This window comes from Panthera onca, chromosome B2 (genome assembly GCF_046562875.1).
Source record: "Panthera onca isolate mPanOnc1 chromosome B2, mPanOnc1 haplotype 2, whole genome shotgun sequence".
In the NCBI taxonomy this organism is placed as follows: Eukaryota; Metazoa; Chordata; class Mammalia; order Carnivora; family Felidae; genus Panthera; species Panthera onca.
The window spans coordinates 86725266-86738800 of record NC_138343.1 but is presented as its reverse complement, the minus strand read 5'-3'; positions in this window follow the sequence as shown (position 1 = coordinate 86738800).

Here is a 13535-nt window from a genome sequence, read left to right as displayed (position 1 = left end):
TATCAAGCTTTTATAAAATCTGTATTTTTAACAGCTCTGTGATGATCAGGGTTGAAATTGTCTCTAGACAGCTCAGATTTCAACCTAAAACTACATCATAAAAGAAAGCTATGGCATAGCTCCTTCTTCAACTCCAGAACAAACACCTGTCTTAGCTGCCTTGTCCCATAGCAAATGAGGAAGTGCCATTCTTAATGCCAGAGTCATGGTTTTCTGTCACAAACCAGTGATGACATTAAAGAGTTATTGAGCCAGATTTCTAATTACCATACTTCTAGAGAGAACAGATCATTATTAATTATGCCAAAACCAAATTTGATTTCTGGCTGATATTATCCAGTTTTCAAGCAGAAAATATGGAATAACTCTGGCTAACACCTCAATTTATTCAATTACATATGGGTACATTTTGTAGCTAATTCATGCCATTCATCAGGAGCCAGTATCACTCAAAACTAGTTATACCATGGGAAAATCTTTTGCCATTAACATTTTTATTGTGTATATGTTCTGCCACATTCTCTGGTACCAAGCATTGTTGTTGCTTACGTTGTTTTCAGTCTAATTCAGTCTAATCAACTAGACACATAATGGATGTTTACTAAAGATTTGCTGAATATACTGAATAGAAAATTGTCTTTACCCACAAGACAGAATATTTTAATTGCAGTACTAAGTAAGTACAAACATAATATAAAGGGATTTGTAGTCATTATTAGAGTAAGGCAAATTTTAAAATAAATCAGGTTTCTTTTTAATATATCAGGTTGGCAAAGATGTAAAGAATATGATAATACCTTGTGTTTGAGAGAATCTGGGTAAATGACTTGTGAGTTATTGCAAGAGGATACAAACATTTTGGATGACAACTTGTCAATATTTACACTTTATTAAAAACGCATATACCTTTTGGTATAGCAATTCTACTTGCAAGAATTTATCCTAGGGTTACTGTTGGTTCACAAACTGGCCCCCAAACAGGGAGGGCAAGGAGAGACCAAAGAAAAGAGGCAGAACATTCCAGATTGTGAGGGGGCATGTTTACTAAGCAAGGGAACTTACATAAGAGACTTGTCTCTGGTGGCCTACCAGAACTTTAAAAGTGTATACAGAGGCCTTGACTGGGTTCAATCATGTGTACCATCCAAGCCTATGTCCTTGCAATGGCTCCCACTATGGGGAAAGGTGGGCTGAATTTACCTTCCAGGGACAGAGGAGGTCGTGACGAGTCTCCACTTGCCTGGACCCAACTCAATTGACTTCTCAACCAGCAGTCACATCATCTCCATGACCTCCTACAACAGTTACCTCAAATAAAGTGCAAAAAGTTATGTGGAAGGACACTCATGATAGTTTAGTAATATCCAAAAGAGAGAGAAGGAAAGATGGAAAGGGAGAGGGAGAGAGCTAGAGTCCATCATTTGGAGACAAATCAAATAATTAGTATATCAAGTGGCCACTAAAAGAAATTAAGTAGATCTGTACACACTGATGCCGAAGATATATCACTAAGAGGAAAAAAAAAAGCAGGTTGAAAATCAATAGGGATATGATCTAGTTTGTGTAAAAGTAGGAAGAGAGGGAGGGCAGGAGAGAGGTGTGTGTGTAATCATGTGTTTTTCCATTTTACTGGGTTGGGAAGACAAGGGTGGATCTCAAGCTGGCTTCCTTCAGCCTCCCCTACATACAGATCCTGAGACTTCCCGTCACACCACTACCACAGACCTTCTGATCCAGGGGGCTTGCACACATCCCAGGCCATCAACAGGGTCAGGATGGGCCCCTCTCATGGCACGGATGGGTCCTCTCTCGCTGCATCTTGGAAGGTGATGTGACATTACTGGGAAGAAAGGCTGGCACACTCTTTAGCACAGGTGACAGTTGTATTGGGCTCGGCTGAATGAAGCCTGGGTGATAGGCAGTGCTCACCGTGGTGGAGGATAGTGTCTCCGGATGCCAACTCAGCTCCTAAGGATTCTTCTCCACCAGGCCCCTTGTCCTGGCTCCAGGGACCATAATGTTTGAGTAATTTTTTTCTGAATATGATGGCTACTATTTTCTTTTTTTAAATTTTTTTAGTGTTTATTTATTTTTAAGAGAGAGTGAGAGTGAGTGGGAGAGGGACAGAGAGAGGGAGACACAGAATCTGAAGCAGGATCCAGGATATCTTTGTTATATCTTTACTATCTTCCTGTCACTTCAGTTCAAGGAAGCCTAGCTGATCTCCCCCAGTTCAGAAGTTTCCTCCTCATCATGTTCTTCTCCTAAAGTGTTTTTGTTTCTGGGTGCACAAGAGACCCTGCTTTTCCTCTGGGACCTAGCCTTTTGAAACCCATAAGAAGCAAATCTGGCTTATTGTTTCTTTCCCAAGGTGTGTTCTCTACTGTCACCCGTTCTTTGAAGCAAGTTTTAGAAAATGCCTACTCGGTTGAATGAGGAATAGTCCCAAGTACTAAGAAATACCAATAACAAAAACATATTAATTATATCTAGAAATACCCTAGATGTGAAATTTTTATTATCTTTGGGAAAAGGGGTGATGTGGATCTTTTGTATTTTATTTTATAACCTTCTGTGCTGTTTGTAACTTTTGATGAGTAAAAATACAATGTATAATATTAAAATGCATTTGTAAATGAAAAGTAACACTTTTTAGAATTTACTTATAAAAATGGATATTATAGTACTTTCAATTGCATTTTAGAAACTAGTAGGCATCTGGGCACCTGGGTGGCTCAGTCGGTTAAGTGTTCAACTTTGGCTCAGGTCATGATCTGATAGTTCATGAGTTTGAGCCCCATGTCAGACTCTGTGGTGACAGCTCAGAGCCTGGATCCTGCTTCAGATTCTGTGTCTCCCTCTCTCTGTCCCTCTCCCACTCACTCTCACTCTCTCTTAAACATAAATAAACACTACAAAAATTAAAAAAGAATAAAAGAAAATAGTAGGCATCATATTCAGAAAAAATTACTTAAACATGTTGGGAATCATTTTTTTTTAATGTTTATTATTTTTGAGAGAGAGAAAAAGAGAGAGAGCACACACAGAGAAACGGAGACAGAGGATCCAAAGCAGGGTCTGTGCTGACAGCAGAGACCCCAGTGAGGGGCTCAAAATCACGAACCAAGAGATCATAACTTGAGCCAAAGTTGGTCCCTTAGCCAACTGAGCCACCCAGGCGCCCCCATTTTGGGAATCCTGACATCAATCAAGCCACATTGGCAACTACATAACTATACCTACACATAAGCTTAATGTGAGTGGAAGATTAAAAAAAAAAAGAAAGAAAGAAAACATGTGTAAATGGATCCCATACTTCCAACATGTGGCCAGAAGAGACTATCTGTTAGCTTTGATACTATACTCTTTCCTTACTGTCTCCCTTTCTCTTTAGCCTTAGTGAGAAACAAATCACAATATTTTGGTCGAAGTCTCCAACATCAGTTACAGATTCCTTGGCTTCTGTTTTAAGTGGCAAAACCTGACTCTGGATCACTTAGGCAGGAATATACATTTTGGGAAGGATACTGGTAGCTCAGAGAATTGAAGGAGCAGGAGGGAAAACACAAATAGCCAATCTTTGAGAAGGACTTGGAACTCAAATAACATCACTCCATCCAAGATGCAAATTGCCAGGGCAGTCTAACTGGCCCAGACTAGGTTCTGAGCCCATCAGTATGCGCTGGGGAGGTGGGGTGGAGGGAAGAGAGGACCACATGGAATGGAATGGAATGGGGAAGGAGTAGTTCCCAAAAGGAGCAGCGATGCTCTCTTCCCTAAATGAGGGGCAAGGGATGCTACACAGGCCAAAGACAATAGCTGTTCATGATCTTCATCTTTCAAATGGAGACTTACCTGAAGCATTGCATTTTTTCTCTCTTATTATCTCTTCTCCTGCTCCCTTACTGCTGCAAAGCACATTTCAGGTTGAATCAGAATTGTTATTTTAAGACAAGATAATACAAGTTCTTTCCAATGATATAAATTCTTACAAAAAGAGGTGAGTAGCCCATTGAATGTAAAGATATCTCAGGAACCCTGTTTAGATCATTCTCTCATGGTTAGGCCATTTACCACGGAATTTAAATTGAACACTCGATGATACATGAAAGTTTTAGTTTCTAATCTTAGAAGGATCTGTGTGGGATCCATTTTCCCAGGAAATCCATCACGATTTTACAGTAGTATAATGTAGATTAATGTAACTGACACTTCTAAAATTCTAATTCCACAGCAGTAATGTATGAATTTAATCATGCCATTAAGAAAAAAAAAATGTTAACTCTATTCATTAAAATTATCCTTTCATTCAAACTTTAATAGTTTCCCAGTCACCTCAATCTAAAGGTAAAATAGGTCATAATAACTGTGAAAAATAACAAAACCATTTCTCCAGCTTCAGCCAGTCTGCTTAACAGAAACCAGCAATCCCACTTCAAGTTGTCTCAGATGAATTTTACCAGGGAGCTCTGTTAACTTTCCCAACACATCCTTGGGAACACAGGGGGCGACCTTTCTGCTGCAGACCCAGTAAGTGCTCTTCCCCTTGTTGCCTTGGACATCAGCTCTTTTCCTCTTCAATTACCTTTTTAAATGTTTATTATTATTTTTTTAAGTAGCTCCTTTCTTCCAGACCAATGGTTTTTAGCTAGAGGCAATCTTGTCTCTCAGAGGACATCATGTCTAGAGATATTATTATTTCTTATGACTGTAGATGGAGGGTGCTACTGTCATCTAGACAGTAGATCCAGGGATGCAGCTAAACATTCTGCAAAACCCAGGACAGCCTCCCACAACAAAAAGTATGTATCTGGCCCCAAATGTCAACTGTGATGAAACAGAGACCCATCTCTAGACTCCAGCCCGAGTCGCAGAGAGCAGGCCTATGAGACAGTCTGAAGAACAAAAGCAGTTCTGTCCTTAAAAATCACCAGGCCTCTGATGTTTTTATCCTAAACACGGTTCTCATCTTTGCCTTCCCTTAAGATGACAGGACTCCTGCGACATTAAAGAGGGGATTGCCTTCTCTCTAGGGAATGTAATGATCACTTGGGGCATTGAACAGGAAATGATCCCCGTGTTGTGGCTACTGTCTGTTGTTATCAGCACCTTTCTCTTGCCTCATCCTTCTTCTGGTAACAAACCCTCTACCTTGACCCCAGGGGTGGGCATGTAACTCAGGTTAGCCAGACAATAGGGCTTTTTGCCAGAATGTCTGCCTTTATTTTCTTTTCTTTTTTATTTTTTAAAATTTACATCCAAATTAGTTAGCATATAGTGTAACAATGATTTCTTTTTCTTTCTTCTTTCTTTCTCTTTCTTTCTTTCTTTCTTTCTTTCTTTTCTTTTCTTTCTTTCTTTCTTGTTAATTTATTTAATCTCTACACCCAACACAGGGCTCAAACTCACAACCCCAAGATCAAGAGTCACATGCTTTCCCAACTGAGCCAACCAGGTGCCCCAGGATGTTTTTCTTTTTTAACTCAAGGAAAGATAATTTCTTTTCTGGTCTGAGACTATAAAGTAAAAGGGTTTGGGAGGAAGCATCTTGAGACAGTGAGGCTATCACTCAAAGAGATGCAGAGAGGGAGGAAAACAAGGAGAGAAGAGGAAGAGAGACAAAGTGACAGTATTTTCATCCCCAGTCACCCCAAGTCCAGCTCCATCCCCATACTTCCCATGATTTGCTTTTGTGTGCAACATGTCATCTCCTGTTTAAACTAGGTTACTTTGAGTTCTATCATTTCCAACATAAGAATCTTGGCTAATATGCCTGTCTTCAAGTTCCATATAATTTAATATGGCAGCACATCAAAAGTGCTTATATGAGGTACACACAGGACTCCTGGGGGTCTGGTTATATTGTTGACTCTAGAAAAGATTCAGGATTGTTCATGTCACAATAATTCATTGACTTGTACATTTTTGTACAAGTGGTTTATGGGGGGAAAAGTCCTTAATGATGACCACTAAAAAATAATACTATATATACATAAGAAGGGGGAAAATGTCATATGACCCAAGCCATAAATAATAGATTTTATCTGAATAAGTGCAGGGAAGGAAAAAAGCTATTCTTCTACCCTTTCGTGTTCTATAACTGAGACCATGAATTAAACTGACAAAAAAAAAAACAAACCCAGACTAATGGGGGGGAAGCATATAAATATTATTTGATGTAATATTTTAATGTTTATGCACACAGAGGCCTTCATAGAAAAGAACTGAAGGCCTAAGGAAATGGTTAGACCCTGGGGTTTATATACCATTTTAACAAAAAACAATAAATTGTGGAGAAGTGACAAGATAAGGGAAAAGGAATTTGGATTCCTGGGAGTGGTCAGTTATGCGAAAGTCAATATAGTGGTAAACTAATGAAAGGTAAGGTTTGTTTGTCCAGACACATCTCCTTATTGACTTTCTGTCCCCAGTGATAAGGGTTGTTCTCTTCCTGGTTGGGGGGGGGGGGGGGTGGCGGGGAACACCTCCACTAAGAGTAATTTATGTCCTGTGTTTTTAAAAAAGAGGGAAGAAAAGAAGCTCCTTATGTGTTTACTGCTTAATTGCCTTCAGCAAAAAAAAAAAAAAAAAAAAAAAAAAAATTATTATAATCTTTTGGCCAAAGTAGTACATTTCAGTGTGGCATGTTCTCCTCTCTTTCATAAGTGAACTTAGAATCTAGTGTACATAGTACTTTTTAAGATTACAGAGCATTAATAATTCACACTCTTGCTACTCACAATTCTATGGTATTATACATCACCTTTTTCCCATCATGAATAAGTACTCAGCAATTCACCTAATTCACCAAGAAATTATACAATTGGAGCAGAAATCCAGGTTTCTAACTCCCAAGCATAGCGCCCTTCCCTTTAAAATATAGCTTCTTCTGGGGTGCCTGGGTGGCTCAGTCATTTAAGCATCTGACTCTTGATTTCAGCTCAGGTCATGATCTCATGGTTCATGAGATAGAGCCCCAAGTTGGGCTCTGTACTGACAGCATGGAGTCTGCTTGGGATTCTGTCTCTCCCATTCTCTCTGCCCCTTCTCCCCTGCTTGGGCACACACACTCTCTCTCTCAAAATAAATAAATAAACTTAAAAAAAAAAGTGTAGCTGTCTCTGAGTGGAGGAAGGAATCACAAAGAAGATAGGCTAGGCCCCTCCTTATGCTGAGCTCCCAGGGTACCTGGCATGTATCACTATCATCCATTGTCATAAGTTACTGAATTTATGTGTACTGAATTTTAATGTCCTCCATTAGGCTGTAAGTTCTTTAGTTAGCATAACCATTGTTTTACTTGTTTTATTTGGTCTTACTTTTTTGTACCATTTACCATGCTCAGCAGAGGTATTAGAAAAGCACTCAGTAAATATTTGTTAGATGATGGATGGATAGATGAATGGATGGATATGAATTAAGAAGCCGTGAAATGAAAAATAGCTTTAGACATCATTGTGATTGGATTACACACTTCAGTAGAGGAATATCAAGAAATATCTTCAGTAAAGTAGACTGGGGCAAAATTAGGGAAGCTGTGAATGCCAACCAAGATGTTTGTACTTTAGTCAGGAGACACTGGTGACATTCATTTTTTATCTCAGGAGGGTTGATCTTAGGAGGGTTTGGAGGAAAGGCTATTGTAATTATCCAGGATTTAGGTACTAGAAATATGGAATGCAGTGGGGGCTGAGGAAATGGGAAAGAGAGGAACACTGCTGAGTATATGACTAACTAAATACCCTTTTCCCTCACGAGGAATACGATGCAGGGCACCAAGGCTGGGTACCTGCTCAATGGGCTGTATAACTAAAATCAAAGGGCCAAAGGCAGAATAATCACAGTTAAGGTTGCAGAACCAAGGACTTGGAGCCAGCTAGCTAAGGAGCCAAAAGTAAGCAAATTCTTAGCAAATGCAGAGGGTCCCCAGTAGCGCTTAATAGTGATAGCTCTTTGTATTAGTTTCCTACTGCTGCATAGCAAATTACCACAAATATGGAGTTTGGAGCAACGCAAGTTTATTATATTATGGTATATAGGTTGGAAATCCAACATGGACCTCATTGGGCTAATACCAAATCGTCAGCAGGGCTGGGTTCTTTCCTGGAAGCACTAGGAGAGATCATCTGATTTCTTGCTTCTCTGCCATCTTCTAGAAACTCTCCACATTCTTTTGCATGTGGGTCCTTTACCTTCAAATCTAGGAACTTTGGGCCAAATCCTTTTCACGCTGTTGTCTCTCTGGGTCTCTTTCTTCTACCTCTAAGGACACCTGTGATTACATTGAACCACCCAGGATAATCTAGGATACTTTCCCTATTTTAAAGTCAGCTGATTAGCACCCTTAATTCCCTCTGCACCCTTAATTCCCCTTTGCCATGTAAGGTAACATAGATTGCAGGGATTGGGACATGGGCATCTCTGAAGACCACTAGTCTGCCTACCATGCCCTTCCCCCTGGGTGGAACAGTGCTGGGCCTGGCCCATGATGAAAGCTTTGGTGCCCGGGAAAAACCTGGAGATAATCTGAGCCAGGCCATTTCTCAAAATCACTGCTTTCTCTCAGAGTTCTTTTCTAGTCCTAAACAGTTAACTCTTGCGAATTTGAGATGAACAATTACTTATGAAAATAAAGCTTACATACTGCCCCTCCCCACCCATCCATACCGCAGTGTGCTGGAGCCAACGTGTACCACTTGCAAAAAGCTACTGTTACATTTCCAGGAATTTTATAACATCAGGTTGACATTAGCTAAGGTGGCACTATTTATACTGTGTAAATGAACAAACTCTACAAATTAGAACCTTTCTCCTGGCAGATCCAAGTGTTACATATTTGCCATACCACTGGTATGTATGAATTTAAAAATGAACATCAACAACAGTCAGGATGGGGTCCACCATATATTTCAAAGATAGTGACTGGCTACAGCAATTAGTTTGAGTCTCCCAGACAAGTGCAAACAGATCTCAATTTTGTTTGATTATCCACTGCTGTCAAGGAGGATATGCAGGATTCATTTTACTGAATGGAGTGCTGGGGTGTTGCCAAGGGTAATCGGAGTTAGATGTACTTAAACAGGGCAGGCATGTTAAGAAGGCCATTTGGTAATACACCTTTAATGCTACTTCCTAATCTTAGCAAGATTATAAACATCTACAAATCCATGCTTGATGAGGCTCAAGAACTTCAGAGCTGGTCCAGGAAGTGGAGAATTAGCAGAAGCAGACAGCAATAGCATAGCTTCTCCATCACACACTTCTTCCTGGTGGCAAAGGACCCAGAATAGGAGTGTGCAGGAGAGGCTCCACATCCCTCTGCCCTGGCTTAAAGAGAGGAGGACTGGCCTGACAGCTGAGGCTAAATTAGAGGTTTTCCCAAGCTACACAGAATGTCAGAGACAGAGGAGTGTTCAGGGCTGAGCATCAAGTGGGAATCCAAAGTCAGCGAATCACGGACAGTGCTCTACAGAATCACAAATCCAAGAAGGAGAAGCAGTTACCAAAAGCCAGCAATGGAGGTCAGGGATTTGAAAGATGAAGAGAGGATAGAGGGCAAAGATAGATAGATAGGAAGCAACAGCTCCAACGAGTAAGTGGCAGGACATTTGGCTGAATATTGGAGGATATAGTGCTTTTCTTGGTGGAGAATTATTCTACTTGTTTTCAGCAGTGAGGTATGGAGGAAGAAAAGGGAAAGATGCCAACAGGCTTGCCATATCACCGAGTCGTTTGCATGCGGGGGGGGGGGGGGTGGGGGATTAGAGCCACAGGGAAACAATGTAGCAGGTTTTCTAACATTTGATCAAATGCCTGAGAAACCTGAATGCAGGGGCAAAACTGAGTTTGAGCACGGGGCCCACACTTACGGCTTCACTGAGACATCCTGTGTCTCCTTTCCTGAGTGTAAGATCCCTAAGTGTAAGATCTCACCTTCAGCTGAAAGAAAGACCACTCTGAAGCACATTCACCTGGGCCAGGGATCATTAAAGTCAAGGAAGGCCCTGATAAAAACCACTCCCTCCCCTTATCCCAATGCAGGGTGACTGGTAAGCATGGGACTTAGGACCAGAAGCTGCAGTGTCTGCAAGGGGCTTTTGACTCCATCCCTAACACTGTGATGTGAATGGATGCACCATGGAAGGAAATCAGCCAGCTGCTTCTTGGCTGTGGAGCTAGATCTGACCAAGCAGGGTAGCTGGCTGGGCCTGCCTCCTCCAGGAAGAAGAGCAGGACCTTTGACAGATCTGTTTTCAGGATGGCAGTTAGAACTACAAGGGAAAGAAGGAGGTTCAGGCCCAGATCCTGAGGTCTAATAACCTCACCGAAAAGAATGTGGCCTAATGAATGTTTATCAGATTACATGAGTCAGTCTTCCTACTTTGAGTAGGAGCTAAAAACGGGGTAGAAAGCAAGGTTCATCTCTGCCATAGGTAGGAAGCAGAATCAAGCCCACTTTCCCCATAAAGAAGAAAGGAAATGGGACCTGATTTGAACAAGTAAATAATTTAGTTAGACATAAAGAAAAATTTTTTAACGATTAAGAATGTATGATGGGTTGGGGTGCCTGGGTGGCTCAGTCAGTTAAGCATCTGACTTTGGCTCAGGTCATAATCTCATGGTTTGTGCGTTCGAGCCCCACATCAGGCTTTGTGCTAACAGTGCAGAGCCTCCTTGGGATTCTCTCTCCCTTTCTCTCTGCCCTTCCCTGCTCACACTTTGTCTCTCTCTCTCAAAATAAATAAATAAACTTAAAAAAAAAAAAAAGAAAGAATGTATTATGGGTTGAATTGTGTCCTCCCCCACCCCCACAAAGTCATATGTTGAAGTCCTACCTCCCAATACTTCAGAATGTGACCTTATTTGGAAATAGGGTCATTGTGAATGTAATTAGTTAAGATAAGGTCATACTGGGGTGAGGTAGGCATCTTATCCAACATGACTAGTGTTGTTTTTTTTTTTTAATTAATTAAAAAAAAATTTTTTTTGAGAGAGAGAGAGTATAGAGTATGAGCAGGGGAGGATCAGAGAGAGAGAGGGAGACACAGAATCCAAAGCAGGCTCCAGGCTCTGCACTGTCAGCACAGAGCCCAACACAGGGCTCAAGCTCACAAACTACAAGATCATGACCTGAGCCGAAATTGGACACTTAACCGACTGAGCCACCCAGGTGCCCCCAACACGACTGGTGTTCTTATCAAAAGGGGAAATGAGGACATAGACATGTATGGCTATGTGAACACCATGTGAAGGTAGAACACAGGGAGAACACCATGTGAAGATGAAGGCAGAAATGAGGTGCTTCTATGAGCCAAGGAACACCAAAGATGGTCAGCGAACAATCAGTAGCTACTTGAGAGACCTGGCTCAGATTTTCTCTCAGGCCCTCAGAAGCAACCCTGCCTATACCTTGATCCCAGATGTCCAGCCTTCAGGACTGTAAAACAATAAATTTCTATGGTTTAAAACCCAGTTTGTGGTAGTGTGTTCAGCAGCCCCAGCAAACTCATACAGAATTTTAAAGTACTATCTGTACACTTTTAAAAAGATATTTAAAACATAGTTGTTTCATTGAACTAGTCATATAATCAACCATATTTATTTTACAATACACGTTCACATAGAATTAACCATACATCATACATACATGACTGTAATTTTAGTAAATAGCAATATTTTAAATAAAATTAGCCATTAGTTATCCCGGACAGCATTTGTTTGAGAGCCAAAGCTTGAGTCTCTTCTAGTGCTATATGTCTCTAATTTTATCAACTAACGGTGTGCCATATCTAATTGCTTCATGGTAATCCAGATTAAAATCATATTTCTATTAATACTGAGGATTTACTTAAAAGGCTTAAGGGATTACATGTGGAAATGCAGCAGAGATTGAGAAATCAGTAACTTCCATTAAGGTACAAGTGATTTTTAAAATAAACCAAAAAAATATATAAACTTGCATTTTATTGTCAGCAACAAACACTTACTAAGCATGTGCTATTTGCAAATTACCATATAAAGTGCTATAGATACATGGAGACAAGTGATGATACTGCCCCAGGAGTCCTGCACTAGAATTGGGAAAACCACTGCAAAAGTAAAACAGGGGCACCTGGGTGGCTCAGTCGGTTAAGCTAACTCTTGATTTTGGCTCAGGTTGTGATCTCTCAATTCCTGAGATCCAGCCCCTCCCCCCTCCCTGGTGGTGCCCCACACAAACAACACACAGCCAGCTTGGGATTCTCTCTCTCTCCCTCTCAAAATAAAGAAAATAAAACTTAAAAAAAAAAATTCTCTATCTCCCTCTGCCCCTCTCCCACACTGTCTCATAAATAAATAAATAATAAATAAATAGGGGCACCTGGGTGGCTTAGTCAGTTGAGCGTCCGACTTTGGCTCAGGTCATGATCTCGAAGTTCAGTTTGGGAGTTCAAGTCCTGCATCGGGCTCTGTGCTGACAGCTCAGAGCCTGGAGCCTGCTTCAGATTCTGTGTCTCCCTCTCTCTCTGCTCCTCCCCCGCCCATGCTCTATCTCTCTCTGTCTCCCAAAAATGAATAAACGTTAAAAAAAATTTTTTTTTTAAATTCTCTATCTCCCTCTGCCCCTCTCCCACACTCTCTCATAAATAAATAAATAAATAAATAAATATTTATTGTGTAAGAAACAACCCAAGTTAGAGTGGTCACACAAAATGCTGTAGATATTGTTGCTTATCTAAAGTACTGTTTACATTTTCTCTCATACACAAGGGAGCCAGTCTTAACCCCACTGTATAAACACATCCTTGCATATTCTCCTTGAGTAACCTTTCTGACTTAGCCATGGAAAGAGGAAAACTTTGTTTACTTTTTGCTATATCTTCTGTTAGAATGTTTCTCTTTCTCTGCCCCTAAGACCAGGATTATGAAAAACAGGGAGGTCCTAGGTGTGGGACTTCTCAGATGACACTCCTTGATTCCAAAGAAGGGAGACTCTCTACAAGGGGCCTGATGTAGATAGTAAAGAGGTCTGCTGTGGACGCAGAAACCTGGTGTAGCTCTTCACTCCCAAAGTGAAGGCGCTGTCATTGGGTCATGGAAGGTGCCTTGTCACAATAGAGCTTCACTAAATGGCAGCCTGGTTCACTCCCAAACTGGCTGTGTGTGCGTCTCTAAACTCCTGGCACATACCTCCGGTCCACTTCCTGACCTCTCTTTTCCCACCTGTCACATGTGTGGAAAAGTAGTCCTTTAAATCTTTCTGTTCAAAACTACCATCCATCTTCTTAATAATTATACAATTCCAGCAGGACAATACTGCTGACATTCTAACTTTTAATGTATCCAAATCACAATCCCAACCTTGCATACAAAAGGCACAGCACTTTTACATCTTTTCTGAATATGCTGATTCCCTGGCAATACCTCTGTTTTCCTTTTTCTCATTAGCTCCCAAATGCTGGACTGAAAGTAACTCCACCCAGTAGGAAAGAGCACTGGATGAGGAATCAGTACACCTGGATTCTAGTTCTAAATTTGTCCCTCACCATCTGTAG